Source organism: Equus przewalskii, chromosome 7 (assembly GCF_037783145.1).
Source record: "Equus przewalskii isolate Varuska chromosome 7, EquPr2, whole genome shotgun sequence".
In the NCBI taxonomy this organism is placed as follows: domain Eukaryota; kingdom Metazoa; phylum Chordata; class Mammalia; order Perissodactyla; family Equidae; genus Equus; species Equus przewalskii.
Window position 1 is genome coordinate 12271697 of NC_091837.1, and position 19245 is coordinate 12290941.

The 19245-nt window shown below is 44.2% G+C and overlaps 1 pseudogene; it reads right to left on the reverse strand.

Moving 5' to 3' along the window:
• Nucleotides 1-9420: 9420 nt before the first annotated feature.
• Nucleotides 9421-18055, reverse strand: LOC139084629 (Y-box-binding protein 1 pseudogene; annotated as a pseudogene).
• Between the last annotated feature and the right edge of the window lie 1190 nt (nt 18056-19245).

The following is a 19245-nucleotide window of genomic DNA, read 5'->3' on the forward strand; positions in this document are numbered from 1 at the left end:
TTCAGGGAAAGCCACCGGAAACCACCTGGAATCTACACTGAACTGGCATTTGGTACCAATAGGGGCCCATTGAGACTCCCTCCCCCCACCATCACTGCATTCTTCAGGTGACCCTGGTGAGTTATCTTGAAACCCAGACCTCCTTATTTTAAGTTGATGGTCTAAGAGTTCATATTAACGGTTTCAAACCTTAAGACTAGGCGTCTTAAGGGGGTACTGGTACACACCCTAGGTAAGAGGAATCTAGGGGGAATTCCTAGGAAACAGAAACCTAGGGGGCATTTCCTAGGCCAGGGAGCCCAGGGGGAACTTTGGAGTGAATGAGACAGGCTGACCTTTTAAATTTGGCTTTAAATTGGAAAGACTTGTGTTTATAAAGTCTGAACAAACTGCTTGATGGAGAAATGAGAGACTGCATGTGTTCAGCTCTGAAGAAAAGGGACACTCTCCTCCCAGCCACAAAGGTGTTCTCAGGCAACTGAGGACTTCAGTGGGAATGTCAGAGGATCAATCCTGGTGACGTGTAGTGGTCCCATAGGGAACTCCACTCTCATTCATGTTAATTAATTATGGCTCATCCAGGGAAGCTGGTCACCCACACTCTGAGCCCCCACTGCAGTTTTAGACTGCCAGAGGGAGAAACTGAGGCATCAGAGAGCACTTATGACCTTTCTCTAGGGAGTAATGCTCATAAGCAGAACATTTTCTGACCCATTATACTGTCTTTAGGAGTTGTTTGAACTTGATAGCAAAACAAAATTGAAATAAAAGTGGGAAATAGAGCTTCTAAAAAAGCCTGATCAGTTCCCGAATGGACAGCCTCTCCTCTGAACACCAGTTGGCTTCATACTGTGACTGCAATTGCTTCACAAAGGAGGATATTCCCAAGCCAGATTCCTAAGCCAAAAAGAAAGAAAGAAAGAGAAAAAAAACTAGGAAAACATGTTTTTGCTGCCGTGGTCTGCTATGAGCCACATTAGCCCAGAAATCTAAGGTATCTGTCTGTTGTTTGTGTGTGTGTATATATATTTATGTTATAAATGTGTGGCATTTTACATCCCGCTGGTACGATTTCTATAGAGCTCTATTCAATTGACTCAAAGTAAGCACTTACAAAATTTCTTGTTTTAATGCAACTAACCCAAATGTCTTTCAAGTTAACCTGATATGAAATAGTCTTTGGTAAATGAAAGCTTGTTTAAGTTTGTTGGTTTGATTAAATCAGGCATGTTCTCAGAGCTGACATGGATATGACACAGACATGCAGCCTTTATTCTATGTTTACTGGTCAAATAAGCTGATGTTATCCCTCACAAAACTGGTTAACAAAAATAATAACTTACAAGGATGGCTAATTTTGTCTAATGTCTCATCAAGTCTTTATAGGCAATCTAAAGAATTATTGGGAACAAGAAATTAATAGATTTTAAAAAGATGAGTGTTGGGTGAACTTTTAACAACAATTATATGTTATGGTGCATGTACTTAAAATAGCTTCCCAAATGTCTTTGGTATCTTGAAACTTTGAAGTTTTGCTAGGTTAATTTAAATGATAAGTATCCATTAAATATCTTGATCATCTTTAAATAAGATAGAGTATTGGACATTAGTTATTAAATGTAGGTTTACCTACTTTTGGCTTATTACAGAAAAACTAAAAGGTGTCTAAGTGTATTAGTAAACATGTCTTATATTTTATTAAAAGATTGTATTATGGAGTAACATGTTTTTAGAAATTATGAAAAGTGTTTATAAATTTGCCAAGCCACAAAATGCTAAAGAAAGTTTATAATTGCTTACTTCTTAATTTTCACTAAAAATTAAGGTTTCTAAAAGTTAATAATTCTAATATGTGATTAAAGCTACTAGAAATTAATAAGGAAAATATATTTGTATTCAGAGTAAGATGTAAGTTTTCAGTAAAGAAGGTAAAAAAATGGAAATATTTTTGTTTGTTGGGTTAAGAAAGATAAATTTGTCCTGAAGTACTAGGAGGAAAAAAAGAAGAGCATGGGACAAATTCTAAATGGAAAAGAAAGTGACAAAAGGTTAGTGAAAGTAAAACCCTGAGGAATTCTATACATGATCAAGTTGGCTAAGATTAAAAGAAATTTAATTAAGTAAGGTTTGACATGAAAAAGTAAACTGGTACAAAAATTAGAATTTGGCTTTCTTTCTTAAAAGGGTAACTTTCTTAAACCCTTAATCTGCTTTCGAGGTTATAAAAGATTTGGTTTACCTGAGAAAGTTGACCTAAAGGACAGAAGATCTGTGTTTTGTTAAGATAATTTCCTCTGTTCAAAAAGACTGACGTCTCTCTATTAAGGTTTTTGACTGTTTCTGTTGTCACTTTGGTTAAATATTATTATGAAGCATTGTTTCAGTGACCCTAGTTTCACGATGACAAGATCAGCAATCCCTTGATCTCGTTTAAGTAAGTGTTTTAAATCTTTTGATGTTTTTGACAAGCTCCCAATAATTCATATCCTAAATGAAGTCTTTTTTTTTTCTAAATATTTTATTTTTCCTTTTTCTCCCCAAAGCCCCCAGTACATAGTTGTGTATTTTTAGTTGTGGGTCCTTCCAGTTGTGGCATGTGGGATGCCACTGCAGCATGGCTTGATGAGTGGTGCCATGTCAGCGCCCAGGATTCAAACCGGCGAAACCCTGGGCCGCCGAAGCAGAGCGCATGAACTTAACCACTCAGCCACAGGGCTGGCCCCCTAAATGAAGTCTTTATTTGATATTCTTTGAGAATTTTCAGAGGGCACCTGTGACTTCTCAAAGAAATTTGTTCTGTCTTCCTATAAAGGGGGGATACTAATTGGGCTTGTTTGGTGCTAAACTGCATGGGAAGCATTGCCAAGTAAATGATGATAAACCTTCTTAGGTTATATTGTGTAGGTAAATATTTTTCACTATTTTAACCCTGCTACCCTGCTTCCAACATCACAAGGGGAGAAGAACACAACCACATTCTATTATTTAATGTGGTTTACAGATGAGTCTTACTTAAATGATAAGCAAGAATGTTATCAAGCTGCATATGCTGTCCAACTTCAAGAATTCCTGCTACTTTCTATTAACTTTGCTAACCCAATAAAAGATTTCCTTCTATAGGCTCAAGAAATTGCCACAGAAGAAAAAAATATAAAGGTGACAACAAGAAGGGAAAAACAATACTTTTAGAAACTTTCTCTCATGGTGGTTCATAAAGCCTATACTCTAGAGAAACTATTTCACGAGTCATAAGGCCACTTTCCCCTCCTAAGGGAGCCTTAGGGGTATGGCAATTGGACTTTGTCCAAAGGCCACCATCTCAAGGATAAATATGTCTTGTAATGATCTGTATGTTCTCACATTGTGTTAAGGACTTTCCTTACAGAAGAGCGACAGCTTTAGGTGAATTATGATTAAAAAGGATAGTTCTTGTTTGAGAAATTCCTACCAAGTTTACACAGTGACCAGGGAACTCATTTCACTGGGCAAATAATTAAATCCATTTGTAATATTTGGCCACTAATGTAGCATTTCCACTGTGCTTACCATCCCTGATCCTCAGGATTGATGGAAAGAACTAATGGCACAATCAAAACTTAATTGGCAAAACTTTCAAAAACACTTCCTCTCATGGCCAAAAGCTCTTCTGCTAGTGCTCCTTAATCTTAGATCTACACTTTTTGTAAACATTGGCTGTCTCCTTTTGAAATAAATAATAGGACAGCCTATGTAACTGAATGAGGAAATATATGAACCAACTTTGCTTAAGGGATATATTACATTGTTATCAGGGTCTTATTCAGGTGCTTAAAAGAAATGAAAGATTGATAGCTGACTTTTTCACTGAGAACTCCCAGACCTTAAGGATCATGGACTACAACCTGGAGAATTTACTTATCAGAAGAGACATCAAATAAAAGACTCTTTGCAGCCTGTTGGAAAGGACCACACCAGAATGAGAAGACGACGGCATCTGTTGTTGACAGCTGTCCCAAGACTCCAGGCCAGGCCCATATTCTCAACCTTATAGCCCCTCATTTAAACCTTTGTTATGCTTAAACTGTATGCCTATTTTATGATTGTTCCATTTAAGGTTTTGGAATATTATCATACTTTAAAAAAGTGATTAATTTGGAATAGACAGTCTTGAAGGCCAGGAATTTATCGGGCATCTCCTAATGGAACTCAATGGTTATGTGGAAAAAATCTCTGGCCTTGGCCACTGCCTGGATGGCTAAAACGCTGCACCCTGAGTTTCCTTTAAAAGCAGGGAAGGAGTCACACTGAGTTAACACATATTGCCAATCTTCCTCTCTTTAAGGCCGGATGGGCTCATTCAGTGCTCCACTGCTATGGCCACCAAGTGATTATATTTGTTCCTTCTTTGGGGCTAAAAGATGTCATTATACATATAAAAGCCCTGACTAAATTTACTCAACAAGCCGTCAAGGATAGGCAAGCAGGAATAGCCTTATTAAATACTAAAATGTCTTGAATGAGAAAGTCTATCCTTCAAAATAGAATGGCTTTAGATATTTTAACTGCATTCCAAGGTGGTACATATACAGTCACTCAAACTGAATGCTGTGCTTTTATACGTGATGAGTCTTCCAATGTGTCATCTCTGCTAAAGCGCGTGAAGAAACAGGTGAAGCCATTAAGCGATTCTACACCCAGTCTTCATTTGTTTGGTTGGCTCCCTTCCAGTATTGGTTCTCCTTTTTGGTCCAAACTGCAATTTCTATTTCTATTACTTCTTGGAATTATTGTACTAGTCATAATATTCAAACTATTGTTTACTCAGTGTTGTAAAACTGGCATACAAACTAGAGTAATGATTGCTCGATGGCATGAGGTAGTCGATTGATCTTATAACCCAGGACAAATTTCCTTTTCTGATAAGGACTATGCCTAGGAACTCAATTCAGACTAATTTTTTAAAATATATGTTGAATTATCAATATTTTTACCGCACTTGTTCTATGATCATATATAGTGTATATGTGCAGAGTGATAGAAAAGCACATATACAATGTTTGTGCAACAATCTAAAATTAATGGAAATTTATATAACCTATGAAATGCTTCCTCTGTTAATATATACCTCTATGCTTGTCCAATATATCTGACTATTTCCCCCCAATGTGGACAACAGGGAAAATAAATGAGATAAAAGCCTAGCGCTGAGGAACATGATGGATCCAGGGCAGGCAGCAACCACCCTGGTGCCAAGGGACAATATTTTGATCATTAATGTTTTCTATTGAAAGATTATAGATCAAAAGGGAAAAATGGCAACAATAGGATATATTGGAGAATATGAGGAAGCCATTTGATGTAAACCTAATTCGGATTGACTTTATGTTTCCAAAAGGGCCTGACATGACCATTGAGTCTGGACTGCATATCTGCTTTAAGCATTTGCTATGCCCCAAAGACAAGAACAAATGGCCTTAAGATAAAGGTGCAACTTCCCCCACATTGGCATTTCCTTTAGAATAAGCATCTCTCCCTAGGCTAGGAATTGATCGCTGTGCTCACTCGGTGACTACCCAGCTCACCTGTGACCACCCCGCCAGAGACAACAGACCTACTACCCTGCTGGGTCCATCGAGAGAGCAGACCTACTACCTACCGTGTGAATACCTATGCTGTGCCAGCTAGGCAATCTCGTGACTGTGGTTAAAGGGACATTCCTATCATATGTGATGTATGTTCTTTGTTCCAAGATCGTATGTAACCACTCTGTACACCCCAATTCCTTGGTGCCCTTCCTTTCTTGGGGAAGGAAGGCCCCAGGCTAGGCCTCAGATCTGGCTCATAAAAAACTCACCTCAATTTTCATTTATAGCTTGGTTATGGATTATTTTCGTAGACAACATCATTAGTCATTAGGGAAATACAAATCAAACCACAGTGTGATGCATCCCCTAGGATGGCTACAGTCAAAAAGTAAGATAAGAATAAGTGTTGAACTTTGTCTAGTTTTTGTCATGAACAGATGCTGAATTCTGTCGGGTGCTTTTTCTGTATCTATTGAGATGATCATATTTTTATTCTTCATTTTGTTAATACGGTGTGTCACGTTGATTGATTTGTGGATCTTGAAGTATCCTTGCTTCCCTAGAATGGATCCCACTTGACTGTGGTATACAATCCTTTTTTTAAAAAAAGAAAAAAGAAGAACAAGTGTTGAAGATGACGTGGAGTGACTGGAACCCTCATGCACTACTGGTGGGAATGTGAGATAGTGCAGCTGTTTTGGAAAACCATGGGGCAGTTCCTTAAAATGCCAAAAATGTAGTTACTGTATGATCCAGCCACTCCACCCCAGGTATGTACCCAAGACATGAAAACGTGTGTTCACAAAAAGATGTGTACATGAATTTTCACAGCAGCATTACTCATAGTAGCCCCAGAGTAGAAGCCATCCAAATGTCCATCATCTCTGGTGGAGAAATAAAGTGTGAACTAGCCATACAATGGAATATCATTTGTCCATAAGAATGAATAAAGTCGTGATACAACATGGATGAATCTTGAGAACACTGTGCTAAGTGAAAGAAGCTAGTTACAAAAGACAACATACTGTATGACTTCATTAATATGAAATGTCCAGAATAGGCAAATCCATAGAGACAGAGAGTAGATTAGTGGTGGCCAGGGGATGGGGGAGAGGGGAATGGGAAGTGACTGCTAATGGGGACAGACTTTCCTTTTGGGGTGATCACAATGTTCTGAAATTAGACAGTGGTGATGGTTGCACAATTCTGTGGATGTAGTACAACCCACTGAAGCGTACACTTTCAGTTGGTGAATATTATGGTGTGTAAATAAACTTGTTGTGAAAATAAAAGATAAAGCACCAAACTGTTTCCAAGAAAGAACTCCAGGGGCAGGAAGGGCTGAGCGCCAGAGAGAGATGAAGCCTGGTCAACAGAGGAACAGAGGAAGATTTGGGAGACCAGTCTTTCCTCCAAGCCAGCCCCTTGTGTATTTCCTGATTGAGGTTGTGAATGTGAAGGACAGAGTCACTTATGTCTGAGGGCTCGAAAATGGAGCTGGGAAGCCATGAAGGGCATGGGTCTTACGCACGTCCTCATGGGTCAGGACACGAACCTCTGAACTGAGTAACGCTGCAAGACACCTGCAGCTCGTCACAGTGATGGACGTTTGCCTCCCTCTGGCTAGTCTCAGCAATGGATTCTTCTTAGCCAAGATCAGTTTTCTGCCTCCAATCCCAGTTAACACGCTTTGTAAAGCAAACCTCCCTTCTGTGCTTTTCAAAGCCCCTGACTTTTACTCCCTAGCAGGACACTATTTGGGTTTCTACCTGAATCTCTGCTCCCTGGACTACAACTCGGCCATCCCCAACTAAACGCCTCTCTGCCTCTCATTTTGGCTATTTTTAGGTTAACGAAATGAGGGCATTACTTCCCCCAACTACTGTTAATCACTGAGTCTACACTCCACCTGTGACCCAGATGTGCCTATGTCCTCCTGCCTCCTGAAGTTCCCCTTCTGTTAGTGTCCAAATGAGATTGCTCAATTTTCACAGGGGAGGTGGGGTGCAGAAAAAGTGTGACATTTCTCCCAGGTCAGTCCTCATTGCTATCTTTTCCTCCACCTTTGTCTGTCTCCTGCAGCTTCCATCCTCTCTGTCCCCAGGCTGTCCCCTCCCCTAGTCTGCTATTCTCCCCAGGGCCAGATTTAGCCCAAGCTCCACCACCAAGGCCCACTGCATGCTGCCCCATATTACCTCTCCACAATTATCCTCATTACACCTCACCATGAACTGGTTTCCCAGCCCTTCCTTCTTTTTGTCTCCAGCCCTGGAAATGGCAGTCACATCTGTCCCCACATGCTCCAGCCGTTACCACAGGTGCATCCTCCCCCAATTCCTGCAGCCTCTCTGCCTGAGGCTGACCCTGGCTCCACTCTGTTGGGCGTCCCTGGGAAGAGTAACTGTTTCTCCAAACACCGCTCCTTGGAAGTCCCCGGCAGCTGTGCAATCCTTCTACCATCCAGACCACACTCCTGAAACCTGCCAGAGCAAGGGAGGAGCAGGCAGCTGAAGAGTTGTGCCCACTGACTCCATGGGGTGGGGCGGGGGTTGTTGCTCAAACCCAGACCATCTGAACTGCCACTGAGAACACTATCCCACGTGCCCATTGGCCCAGCCGCGCTAGGCAGGGCAAGAAATCTACGTTTTGCATCTGTGTTTCTCTAATTTTTACTTTATCTTTATTAGTATTTTAATATATAATTTATACTCGTAAATTACTATATATAATTTATATTTATGTATTTCTATTGTCTACATTTAACTCCTTTTTGTTGCTGCCTTCTCTACAAAAATTCCAGCTCATTCAGGTTGTGCTTAGAAGAGCCAGGAGAAGGGGCTCTTTCTTTCTGCAGGGTGAACACACTCTCCCATGGACCAGCAGCAGGAATGGGGGAGATTGGAGCGGTAAAAAGGGGCACCAGTCACCATTCGAGGAGCCTTGGAAGTTCTGGGTCCTCTCACCAAGGTGTGGGGGTGGGAAATTCTCCGGCCTCCTGCCATGACCGCTTGTGGGGTCTCCCGCCCCCACACTCCCCATGCTGCCATGTGCTCCCCCTAGGCGCCTGTCAACCCTCATCTGCTGCTGTCCTGCTCCCGCCCACCCAGGAGAGCCAAGCTCCTTGGTCCGGCCATGGTCGCGCCAGCCCAGCCCAGAGCCGCCTGCGTCGCCCTCTCGACCGCAGACCACGCCCGGGTGAATCCCACAACTCGCCAGAGCCCCCCCTGCCCGTTCCACCTTTCCCTCCTTGTTGCCTGGAAACCTCGCGATCCTTTCTTCAAGACCCGCTCACAGGTCCTCAAGGCTTCTGGAAGGCGGAGGTACCCCTGTCTCCTTCCTCGAGTCTCCCCGCCACTTCCTCCCGGGGACCCATAACGTGGTCAGTCACACGTGCTCTTGTAGGAGTCGGTGACCCGTCTGCCCCTGACAGCCCCCGACCTCCCCTCTCCGCCCCCCCTCCCCCACCGCGTAAAGCTTCCTCCCAGCCCAGGACACTGACCTCAGGCCAGTGAGAGGGCGCGGACCGCCCCCTCACGGGTGTTTGCAGAGCTGACGTCCGCCAAGGCCTTTCCCAGGCCCAGGCCCTGTCCTCGCCACGCCCGTGCCGCTCGCGGTGAGACTGCCTGTCAAGGACGGACAGTGGGGCTCCGGTGCGAGAGCTCCGGCAGCGCGGCCTCCACCCGTCAGGGGCTCCCTACTGCCCCGCGGCCGCCCCTCCGCAGTTGTTCAGCCGCCGCCAGCCTCGCAGCTTTCCGCTGACGCGGCGCCAGATGTGCAGCCGCTGCGCTGCTGCAGCCGCCGCCGAGGGGCGCTTCCCGCCCAAAGTGAAGACCAATCAAAAGAGCGATTTCGCTGCTCAAGAAAATGGCCAATCGCGATTTGGCTCCTGGCCAGGGCCCGCCCCCCCAAATGGGTCAGAGCCAATGGCAATCACGCGGGCGGCGAGCCAATCAGGACCTCGCGGGACCTCGCAGTCAGGCGCGTGGAGTTGGACCAGGATGAGATGGGAGCTCCCAATGCAGCCCGGCGGGTAGCCGGCGGGGATCTGGGAGGAGGCGAGGCTTGGAGGCCAGGCCTGGGGTGAAGTCGGGGGCGGGGGTGTGTGGTACTGAAGGACCTTGTACCTGCTCGCGCAGTGCCAGGACCAGGCACCACCCAGGGTCGTGTCCCCAGCTTGTGGGTCAGGGGTGGGCACCAGGCACACTGCGCATGTGTGGTCGCCTTCTGCTCTCGCTCTTCCAGACTCTTCCTTCCCGATTCAGCACCAAGTGTTGCACTTGAGCTCTCTCCTGTGTGTCTCTGCTACACTGCAAGCTCACGAGGGCACTTAAGAAAATGGGCAGTATTTACAGGGTCTTGAAATAAGAATGATCGAAAATGGTATATGGGGAAAATCTTGCTTCCTCCGTTAGATAGGTTTTTTTCTGGTTGTTTATACTGTTAATTTTTTTTAAGCAAAACCAAGCAAACAAATAGATTTGCTTATATCCCCTTTTTCTTGCACCAAAGGTAGCACCCAGTGGACACTCTTTCACCTGTTTTTGATTGTACAAAACATCCAGCTCCCTCTGTGTCAGCCTACAAAGATCTGAGTTGTCGTTTGCGGCTGCACAGTGTTCCAGAGTGTGGCTGCAGGTTGTTCAGCCTGTTGTGTATCGCTGCAGACTGGAATGCTGTCCTGCTTTTACATATAAGGCTGCTTTTACATGTAAGTGAGTATCTGTGCATTTGCTAGTTCTTACTGGTGTAGATACATACGGGATGCCAGAAGTGGATGGCTGTGAGTTTGTAGATGTTGTCGGATTCCCTTCCATCAGCAATGTATGAGAATTCCTGTTTTCCCACAGCAGGGTAGGCTTCTGCCTTTAATTTGTTCATTTTTATATCCTCAGCTCATAGGTATCTACTGGGTAATTGTTGAATTAACGCGGTGATAGTTTACACGTAAATGAAACCCAACCAACACCCTCTCATACTGCACCTCTAAAACAAGCGGAGCCCAAGAGACAGGCTTATGTGGAGAGAGGGCACAAGGACCCTGGGACAGGGCTTTACAAGGTCCAGTTCAAGTTTCACTTGTTCCCAGTTAAGTGAGGCCGATGACTAGTCATCTCAGCCTCAGTTTTCCCTCCTGCCCACTGTGGTAGCTTCAAAAATTTATAAAATATTATAAGTACATAATAACTCACACTAACCGCTGCATTTTCCTTTTATAAAAGTTGGTTTTGAGGCTTCTGTTATTGGTCATTGCACAGCGTGAAATCAAGGTGCTCAAAACAATGTTATTTAGAGGTGAAGTATTCCAAATGTAAAGGAAATGTGTCTTCTATTACCTGACACGTTAAAGGAAGCTTCCACATTAGAAGAAATTTGTGCATTTCGTCATTTTTAGGAGCTGTTATTTTTAGCAAAGGCTTTGTCTTCAAAGAGAAAAATACCATGATTAATACTTTCAGAAGAGCTGTTCAGCCATTGGCTGTTGGTATAATAGTGTCTTCTCAAGTTGAATTGCCTAATTATGATGTTTTTTAGGAAGGTTGTCACTGAGCTAACATCTGTGCCAATCTTCCTCTATTTTGTATGTGGGACACTACCACAGCATGGCTTGATGAGCAGTGTGTAGGTCTGCACCCAGTACCCGAACCTGCGAATCCTGAGCCACTGAAGCAGACTGCATGAACTTAACCACCATGCCACTGTACCGGCCCCCTAAATATGATTTTAAAGGCCAAGGTACTTAGTTGAATCAACTAAATTAAGAAACTTCAGGTGAGGGGGAGGTGGTGATGAATTGGTGTGAATTTAACCTAAGAGAACTTATACTGGTTTTCTCTGAGACCATATTGTTCATTCCAGGTACTTCCCCTTTGTGTTAGAAGGGTTTGTGTGTCAAGATGAATTTAATGGAAACCCCAGGTACAGAAATGTTGATTGAAATCCTACTTTATGCATCCCAGAGCCTCATCCCAAAGTTGAGAACCTTCTGGAGAATTTTCCCTGCCTCAAAGGATAATTTAGCTTCTGGCTCAGTGTTGCAGTTTGGTTGGAACCAGAAGTAGCCTATCATCTGTGACTTAGCCCCTTGTCTTTCATTTACTAAGGACAAGCCCAGAAGCAGAATTTCTAGGCTTCCAGACCATCACTCTTATGAGCTAGGAGATTACAGTGCTGGGTTGGGAAATCAGAAAGAACTTGAAGCAGTTTGAGATTTCTGAACTGTAATGTGATCCATAGTTATATGATAGGGAAATAATACCCATGCTTAAAATGATCTGGATCCTGATGTGGCCGTTTTAACTGCCTATCTCATTTTGATTCTCTCTCCTTGAGGGGGCTCCAGCAGTGGGTATAAGGAATCTGTCCATTTCCCTTATGTTGTTGAATTTATTGGCACAGGTTGCTCAGGATATTCCTGTACCCTTTCAATACCTTAGTATCAATAGTGACATCCTCTTTTTCGTTCCTGATATTGGTAATGTGTGTCTTTTCTTTCTCTGAATCAATTTTGCTAGAGGTTTATCAGTGTGATTTTCAGCTCAAAAAGCCAAGTTTTGGTTTCATCTAGTTTTCTCTCTTGTTTTCTGTTTTCTGATTAGTTTATTTCTGCTCTTTATTATTTCCTTTTTTCCTGCATAATTAGGATATTTGCTCTTTTTCTGGTTTCTTAAGTTGAAAGCTTAGGTCACTGATTTTGAAAGGCTTTCTGTGTCTGTGTGCATGAGGGATACTGGTCTGTGTTTCTTTATCCTGTCCTTGGTTTTGGTACCAGGGTGATGCTGGCCTCATAGAGTGAGTTGGAAAGCGTTCCTTCTTCCTCTCTTTTCTGGAAGAGTTTTATAGGTGTTGATTTTGGACCTTTCTAGCTTTTTCTGATATGAGTGTTTTTTTTCAAAGATTGGCACTTGAGCTAACATCTGTTGACAATCTTTTTTTTCTCTTCTTCTTCTTCTCCCCAAAGCCCCCCAGTACGTAGTTGTATATTCTAATTGTAGGTTCTTCTGGTTGTGCTATGTGGGAGGCCGCCTCAGCATGGCTTAGATGAATGGTGCCATGTCTGTGTCCAGGATCCAAACCAGCAAAACCCTGAGCTGCAGAAACAGAGGGTGTGATCTTAACCACTTGGCCATGGGACCAGCCCCTGATATGAATGTTTTATTTATAAGTTTCCCTCTACACACTGTTTTAGCTGAGTCCCACAAATTTTGCTATGTCATGTGTTCCTTTTCATTCCAGTCAAAATACTTTCTAATCTCCCTTGTTATTAGTTTCCAAATATTTAGGGATTTTTCAGATATCATTGTGTTACTGATTTCTAACTTAATTCCAACATTTAGAAAACATTTGTTTTATTGTTTGAATTTTTTTTACTAAGATCTTTATTAACAGGTGCTTGCAGTTTTTTGAAAATATCCAGTTGTAAGCTTTTATCACAAATTAAAAGTGAGGTTCTTAAAAACCTAACTCGACCAGATATTGTAAGTGCATATAAGTGAGACCATCTTGTTATGCTAAATGGCCCTCCACCCCTTCTGTGTGACTGCTCGCTGCTCTGCACGTACTCTAAAATAATTCACAAGCTCTCCTGATGTATGGCTTCTCTTTATGGATGTATTCCCCTAAGTCTTGGTACATTAAAACTTCATTCTATGAGTTTCTCTCTAGGAATGGGCTGACCACAGGCAGGAAACACACCTGCAAGATATTAATCATCACTGACAGGAGAAAAGGACAATGAAAGACCCTAGAGCCCCTCATACCTGGAGACCAACATCCCTGGACCCCCTCCTCACTGCCCATTTTCCCTAGATAACTACCTCAAGGTTCTGTAATTTCCGGAGATGGTTTTTTTGAGACGTTAGTCTGCCATCTTCCTGCTTATGCTGGCTAATCGAGTTAAAACTTCCTTTCTTTATCCCTAACTCATTGTGATTAATTGGCTCAGATCACAGCAGCAGAGTGAGCCCATTGCTCAGTGTCAATATGAAATAATTTTAAACCTTTTAAAGGTGTATTGAGAAAAACTAGGCTTTTAAAAACAAAACAAAACATGATTATCATTACCAAAAAGAGACGTCGTTAGATAAAATACTGAAAGTGCCATGCTGCATAGATGATGCAGATGGTTCTAGTTATCTGGTCAATGGGCAAAAAGCAAGCACTTCAGGTCTTCAGCTCTGATCTTTTGTTCTTCTCTTGTTCCTGGAATTTCATACTCATTCCTTCCTGTCGGCTGACCAGACCCGCTGGTGGTGGCGATGGAGAGCCTGCATCTGCCTGGCTGGTGGTGAAGATGGAGAGCCTGCATCTGCCTGGCTGGTGGTGAAGATGGAGAGCCTGCATCTGCCTGGCTGGTGGTGAAGATGGAGAGCCTGCATCTCCCCAGCTGGTGGTGGCGATGGTGAGCCTGCATCTCCCCAGCTGGTGGTGGCGATGGTGAGCCTGCATCTCCCCAGCTGGTGGTGGCGATGGAGAGCCTGCATCTCCCCAGCTGGTGGTGGTGATGGTGAACCTGCATCTCCCCAGCTGGTGGTGGCGATGGAGAGCCTGCATTTCCCCGGCCTGCCCGCTCAGCCTCGGGAGGGGAAGGACTCTCAGCTGGGGGAGCAGCTGCTTTTGTCCCTTTGCCATCTTGTTCTTTGGGATTTTCTTGGCGTCTGTGTTGGTCATTAAAGGTGCTCATGCTGAGGTGACTGCTTACATTAGGTCTCATCTCCTTGGTTTTCCTGACCTCCATGACCACCTTCTCTGGGCCGTCTTTGGCGAGGAGGGCTCCTGCGGAATTGTGGTCTATACCCCGATACAGCTTCTGTCTCACTGGTCTGCCTTGTTCTCCTGCACCCTGGTTGTCAGTCCCCTCCATCACTTCTCCCTACACAGGAGGGCTGGAACACTGTGCTTGTCACCCATAGCGTCTCTGCATGTAGTAAGGTGGGGACCAAGGCCCGCATGTGGTCAGGTTGGCACTGTGGGGCCTGGCCTTCAGGAGCATTCTCTGATCCCTCGTTTTTTCTCGCTCTCACTATTCTGGTAGTTCTGCTGGTGGGTGTGTGGAGGACCCCTGTGACGTGAACAGTGTCTATGATGGTCCCAGGCTGCTGCACATTTATTTGTTTATTTATTTGTTGTTTGAGGAAGATTGGCCCTGAGCTAACTGGCTGCCAATGCTCCTCTTTTCGCTGAGGAAGACTGGCCCTGAGCTAACATCCATGCCCATCTTCCTCTACTTTATATGTGGGACGCCTACCACAGCATGACTTGCCAAGTGGTGCCATGTCCACACCTGGGATCTGAACTGGTGAACCCCGGGCCACGGAAGCGGAACGTGCATACTTAACCACTGCGCCACCGGGCTGGTCCTGCATCTGCACATTTACTGTCTTGCACTGCAGCTCCTCCAGGCCTGTCACCTCTGCTGCCTCTGCACCCCTTCTCCAACAGCATCAGACCGCACAGTCTCCCCATCTCCTGCGCTGCGAAGGTCCTCGCTGGGTTCTTCCTCTTTGTGGCCGTCTGTGTACACATACATCTTCTTTGGTGTCCCTCCTCTGGATGAAACCACATCCATTTCTTACACTCAACCATTTTACTGTTCCCAAAACGTTTGTTACGATTATTCTCATGTGCCTGCACCCTGCCCCTGGTGCTGGGCTAGGTGTTGGCAGCACTGGGGGCGGGGGCAGCTGAGGGTCTTGGTGTCGCCACTCAGGGTGTGGTGATGGTGACTGGGCCAGGTCACCACTCAAGGGTGCAGTGACGGAGACTGGAGCTGGAGGAGGTGCACGGCTCTCTGGAGTCTGCTCTTCCTCCCACTACTGGTCAAACTCTTGTTTGGATTATTTGGGATTTATTGAGGCTTGTCTCATGGTTGGTGGAGAATGTGGTCTCTGTTGGCAAATGTCCCCTGTGCTTATGAGAAGAATGTGTCCTCTGCTGTGTTGGAGGGGTGTTCTATAATGTCATTTAGGTCAGAGTGGCTGACAGTGCCGTCCAGGGCTTCTGTATCCTTACTCATTTCTGTCTGGTTTTTCAATCAATTATCAAGAGAGTTGAAATCTTTGACTGTGGATTGTCTATTTCTCCTTTCAGCTCTGTCGGTTTTTCTTTGTGTATTTTGAAGCTCTGTGGTAGAAGCCATGACTCAAATGATACATAACTATTAAGGATAGTTTTGCCTTCCTGGTGTGTTGGCTCCTTTATTATGAAATGACCCTCTTTCCCTGGGAAAATGCTTTGAAAGCAGCAGTGTTGGTCCTGGCCTGTGCTCTCCCCTACCTGGACACCACGCGAGTGTGCTGCTCTCTGCAGGTGAGGTGCTGTCTGGTGGGGCCTGCCCCCCAACCCTGACCAGAGGCCTGCTGGGGCATCAGAGAACGCCAGAACTGAGAGACCCTGAGTTCCTGCTAGTCCGCCCGCCCAGCTGCCTGTTTGAGCTCACCCTGGCGCTCTTGGAGAAGCATGAGATGAGCGGCGGAGTGGGAGGCCCCAGACTCACCACCTGGTCCTCGCGTGCTGGAGCAGTGTCATTGCTGCCCCTTCCAGGTACCCATACACCCTTCCCATCCCTGCTGCCCAGCCTCGTCCAGAGTGGAGTTTTTTCTAAACCTGCTGGGAGGACACCTGATGGGGCAGTCCGTCCATCCCAGCCTCGCCTCTACTAGACCAAGGCCAGTCTGCGTGCTTAGAACGTGCTGGTGTCAGCAGAAAACAAACACCATAGAAGAAAAACCACGCTGTTCCTATAGCCACTCTTATTTCCTTTGGTGTAGGCACAACATACTGTATTTTTCTCCATTCTTTACTTTTTGCCATATCTCTGGGCTTCCTGTAGTGAGCATAGAGTTAGGTCTTGCCTTTTTCTCCATCTGACAAGCTGCCTTTTATTGGGTAACTACATTGAACTAGTAAGGACGTTAATGTGACTATTGGTGTGGTTGGGTTTAAACCCACCAGCTTGCTCTTTGTTTTCTATTTATCCCATTTGTTTCTTCCGGTTTCCTTCTTTTCTTCTACCTTCTTTTGGGTTAATTATTTGTATGATTCCATTTTATCTCCTTTATTAGCTTCTTGGCTCTTCCCCTTCATTTTATTTTTTGTGTTTGCTTTGAGGATTACTGCCTACATCTTCGGTTTATGCCAGTCAACCTTCCCATGACACTGTACCATTTCACGATGGTCCCCTTCCGTGTCCCCTTCTTGGTCTCGGTGCTATTGTCATATTTTAATTCTTTTAAATTTTCCCTTAACATTCAATTATATTTTTAAAATATAGTAAAAATCTTTTATATTTGCCGCCATATTTAGTAATTGTTGTGATGTTCATTCCTTTATGTAGCTCCAATTCTCCATCTACTATTCTTTTGCTTCTGCCTGGAGGAATTCCTTTAACCTCTCTTGTAGTAGTGATCTGCTAATGATTAATTCTCTTAGCTTTTGAGTGTCTGAGAAAAATCTTTATTTTGCCTTATTTTTTACAGTTTGATTAAGGTAAAATTGACATAAAAATTAAGTACTCATTTAAAGTGTATAATTTGGGGCTGGCCCGGTTGCACAGTGGTTAAGTTCACTCGCTCTGCATTGGCCGCCCTCGGTTTACAGGTTTGGATCCTGGGCGTACACCTGCACACACCCATCAAGTCACGCTGTGGCGTTGTCCCACATACAAAGGAGAGGAAGATTGGCACAGATATTAGCTCGGGGACAATCTTCCTCACCAAAAAAGTAAAATAAAATAAAAAATAAAGTGTATAGTTTGACAAGGGTTAACGTTTGTTAACATATTGCCCTGAAGCCATCTCCTCTGTCAAGATAATGAACATGTCCATCACCCCCAAGTTCCCTCGTGCCCCTTTGTAAGCCCGCCCTCCTGCCCCTCCCTACCAATCTACTTTTCTATGTTTTCTAGAATTTGATGTGAATGGGATCACTGAGTTCAGTCTTTGCAGTTGTTTGGATTCTTTCACTCACTATATATATTTTGAGATTCATCCATGTTGTTGCGTGTGTTAACATGGTTCCTTTTTATTGCTGAGTGTCACCTTTTTTTGGTGACAAAATGCATGACACAAAATTTGCCATTTTAACCATTTTTAAGTATATAATTCAGTAGCATTAAGTACATTCACGTGTTATATAACCAGCTCCACTGTCTGTTTCCAGAACTTTTTGATCATCCTCAAATCTTGTCTTCTGTAGTACGTAATCTGCTGTTAATACCATCCGGTGCGTTTTTCTTTTCAGACATTATCTTTTTTTTTATCATTAGTAGCTTGACTTAGGTCTTCTTAATATCAAACACATCTCCCCTTATAATGCTAATTTTTCCTCTGCATTTCTGAGTATATGGATATACAATATTTTAATGTCCTTGTCTATTAATTCTATCATCTATGTCATTTCTGGGTCTGTTTTTATTGATTCCTTTTCTCTTCATAAGGTCATATTTTCTGGATTTTTTGTACATACCTGATAAGTCTAGATTGGATACCAGACATTATGAATTTTACATTCTTGGCTGCTAGATTTTCTTGGTGATCCTTTAACTATCTGTAGGCTTTTTTCTGGGGTGCTATTAATATACCTGGAGACAGTTGATCCTTTAAGGCTTGCTTTTCAGCTTTCTCAGGTGGGTCCAGAACAGCCTTGAGTGTAGGCCTCGTTCGGCCCCACTTCTGAGGAGCCCATTCAGTGTTTGTGAGGGAGGGGCTTTCCAGCATGGTGGCTGTGAGCTCAGGAGTCCCTCCCACACGTGTGCTGAGCAGGCCTCAGCTGTGGACTCCCTGGGGCTCCCCGCTGGTCTGCACAGAGCGCTTTCCCTGCAGCTCTCTCCCCTCCAGCATCGGCACCGTGGTTTCCTGCTGCCCCGGCCGCCCTGAGCCCCGAATCCTCTCTTCTCCACTCGGGGGCTCCCTGGGCTTGGGGTCTCCCTCCCTCTGCTGCAGCCTGGAAACTCCTCAGCAGGAAACTTCTGGGGTGGGAATGTGGCTGACTTTGTTTCTCATCTATGAGCAATCACTGTCTCTGCTGCCTGTTGGCCAGTGACCAAAAACTGTTATTTCAAATATTTTCTCTGATTTTGTAAGCCATTGCTTAAAACAGGGTGGTAAATCCATCCTTAGGTGACAGCAAAATTACTTGACTGTTTATTTTATATTAACTTTTAACATTACTTATTTTATTCTTTTTGTGAGGAAGATTGGCCCTGAGCTAACATTTGTTGCCAATCTTCCTCTTTTTGCTTGAGGAAGATTGTTGCTGAGCTAACATCGGTGCCTGTCTTCTTCTACTTTATGTAGGACACCACCACAGTGTGACACAACGAGTGGTGCATAGATGTGTGCCCAGCATCCAAACCTGCAAAATCCAGGCCGCTGAAGCAGAGCGTGTGAACTTAAACATTATGCTACTGGGCTGGCCCCAATATTACTTATTGATGGCTTGGAAGATGAGATTATAGTGGCTGTATTCCTATTCATAGCTCAAGTGTGTTTCTATCCTTGTTGCATGGGCAGGTGTTCAGATATGAACTGATCATTGGCAGGTCATGGGATGTGGTGTCTGAGAAAACCTTCAGACACCAAAATATTTTACAAACATTAATTTATGATATCAGGTCTTGGTTGCATGTCATAGAGTGACGACTGCCTTGAAGACTAGGGTCTCATGTTTATGTTCTGGTTCCCAG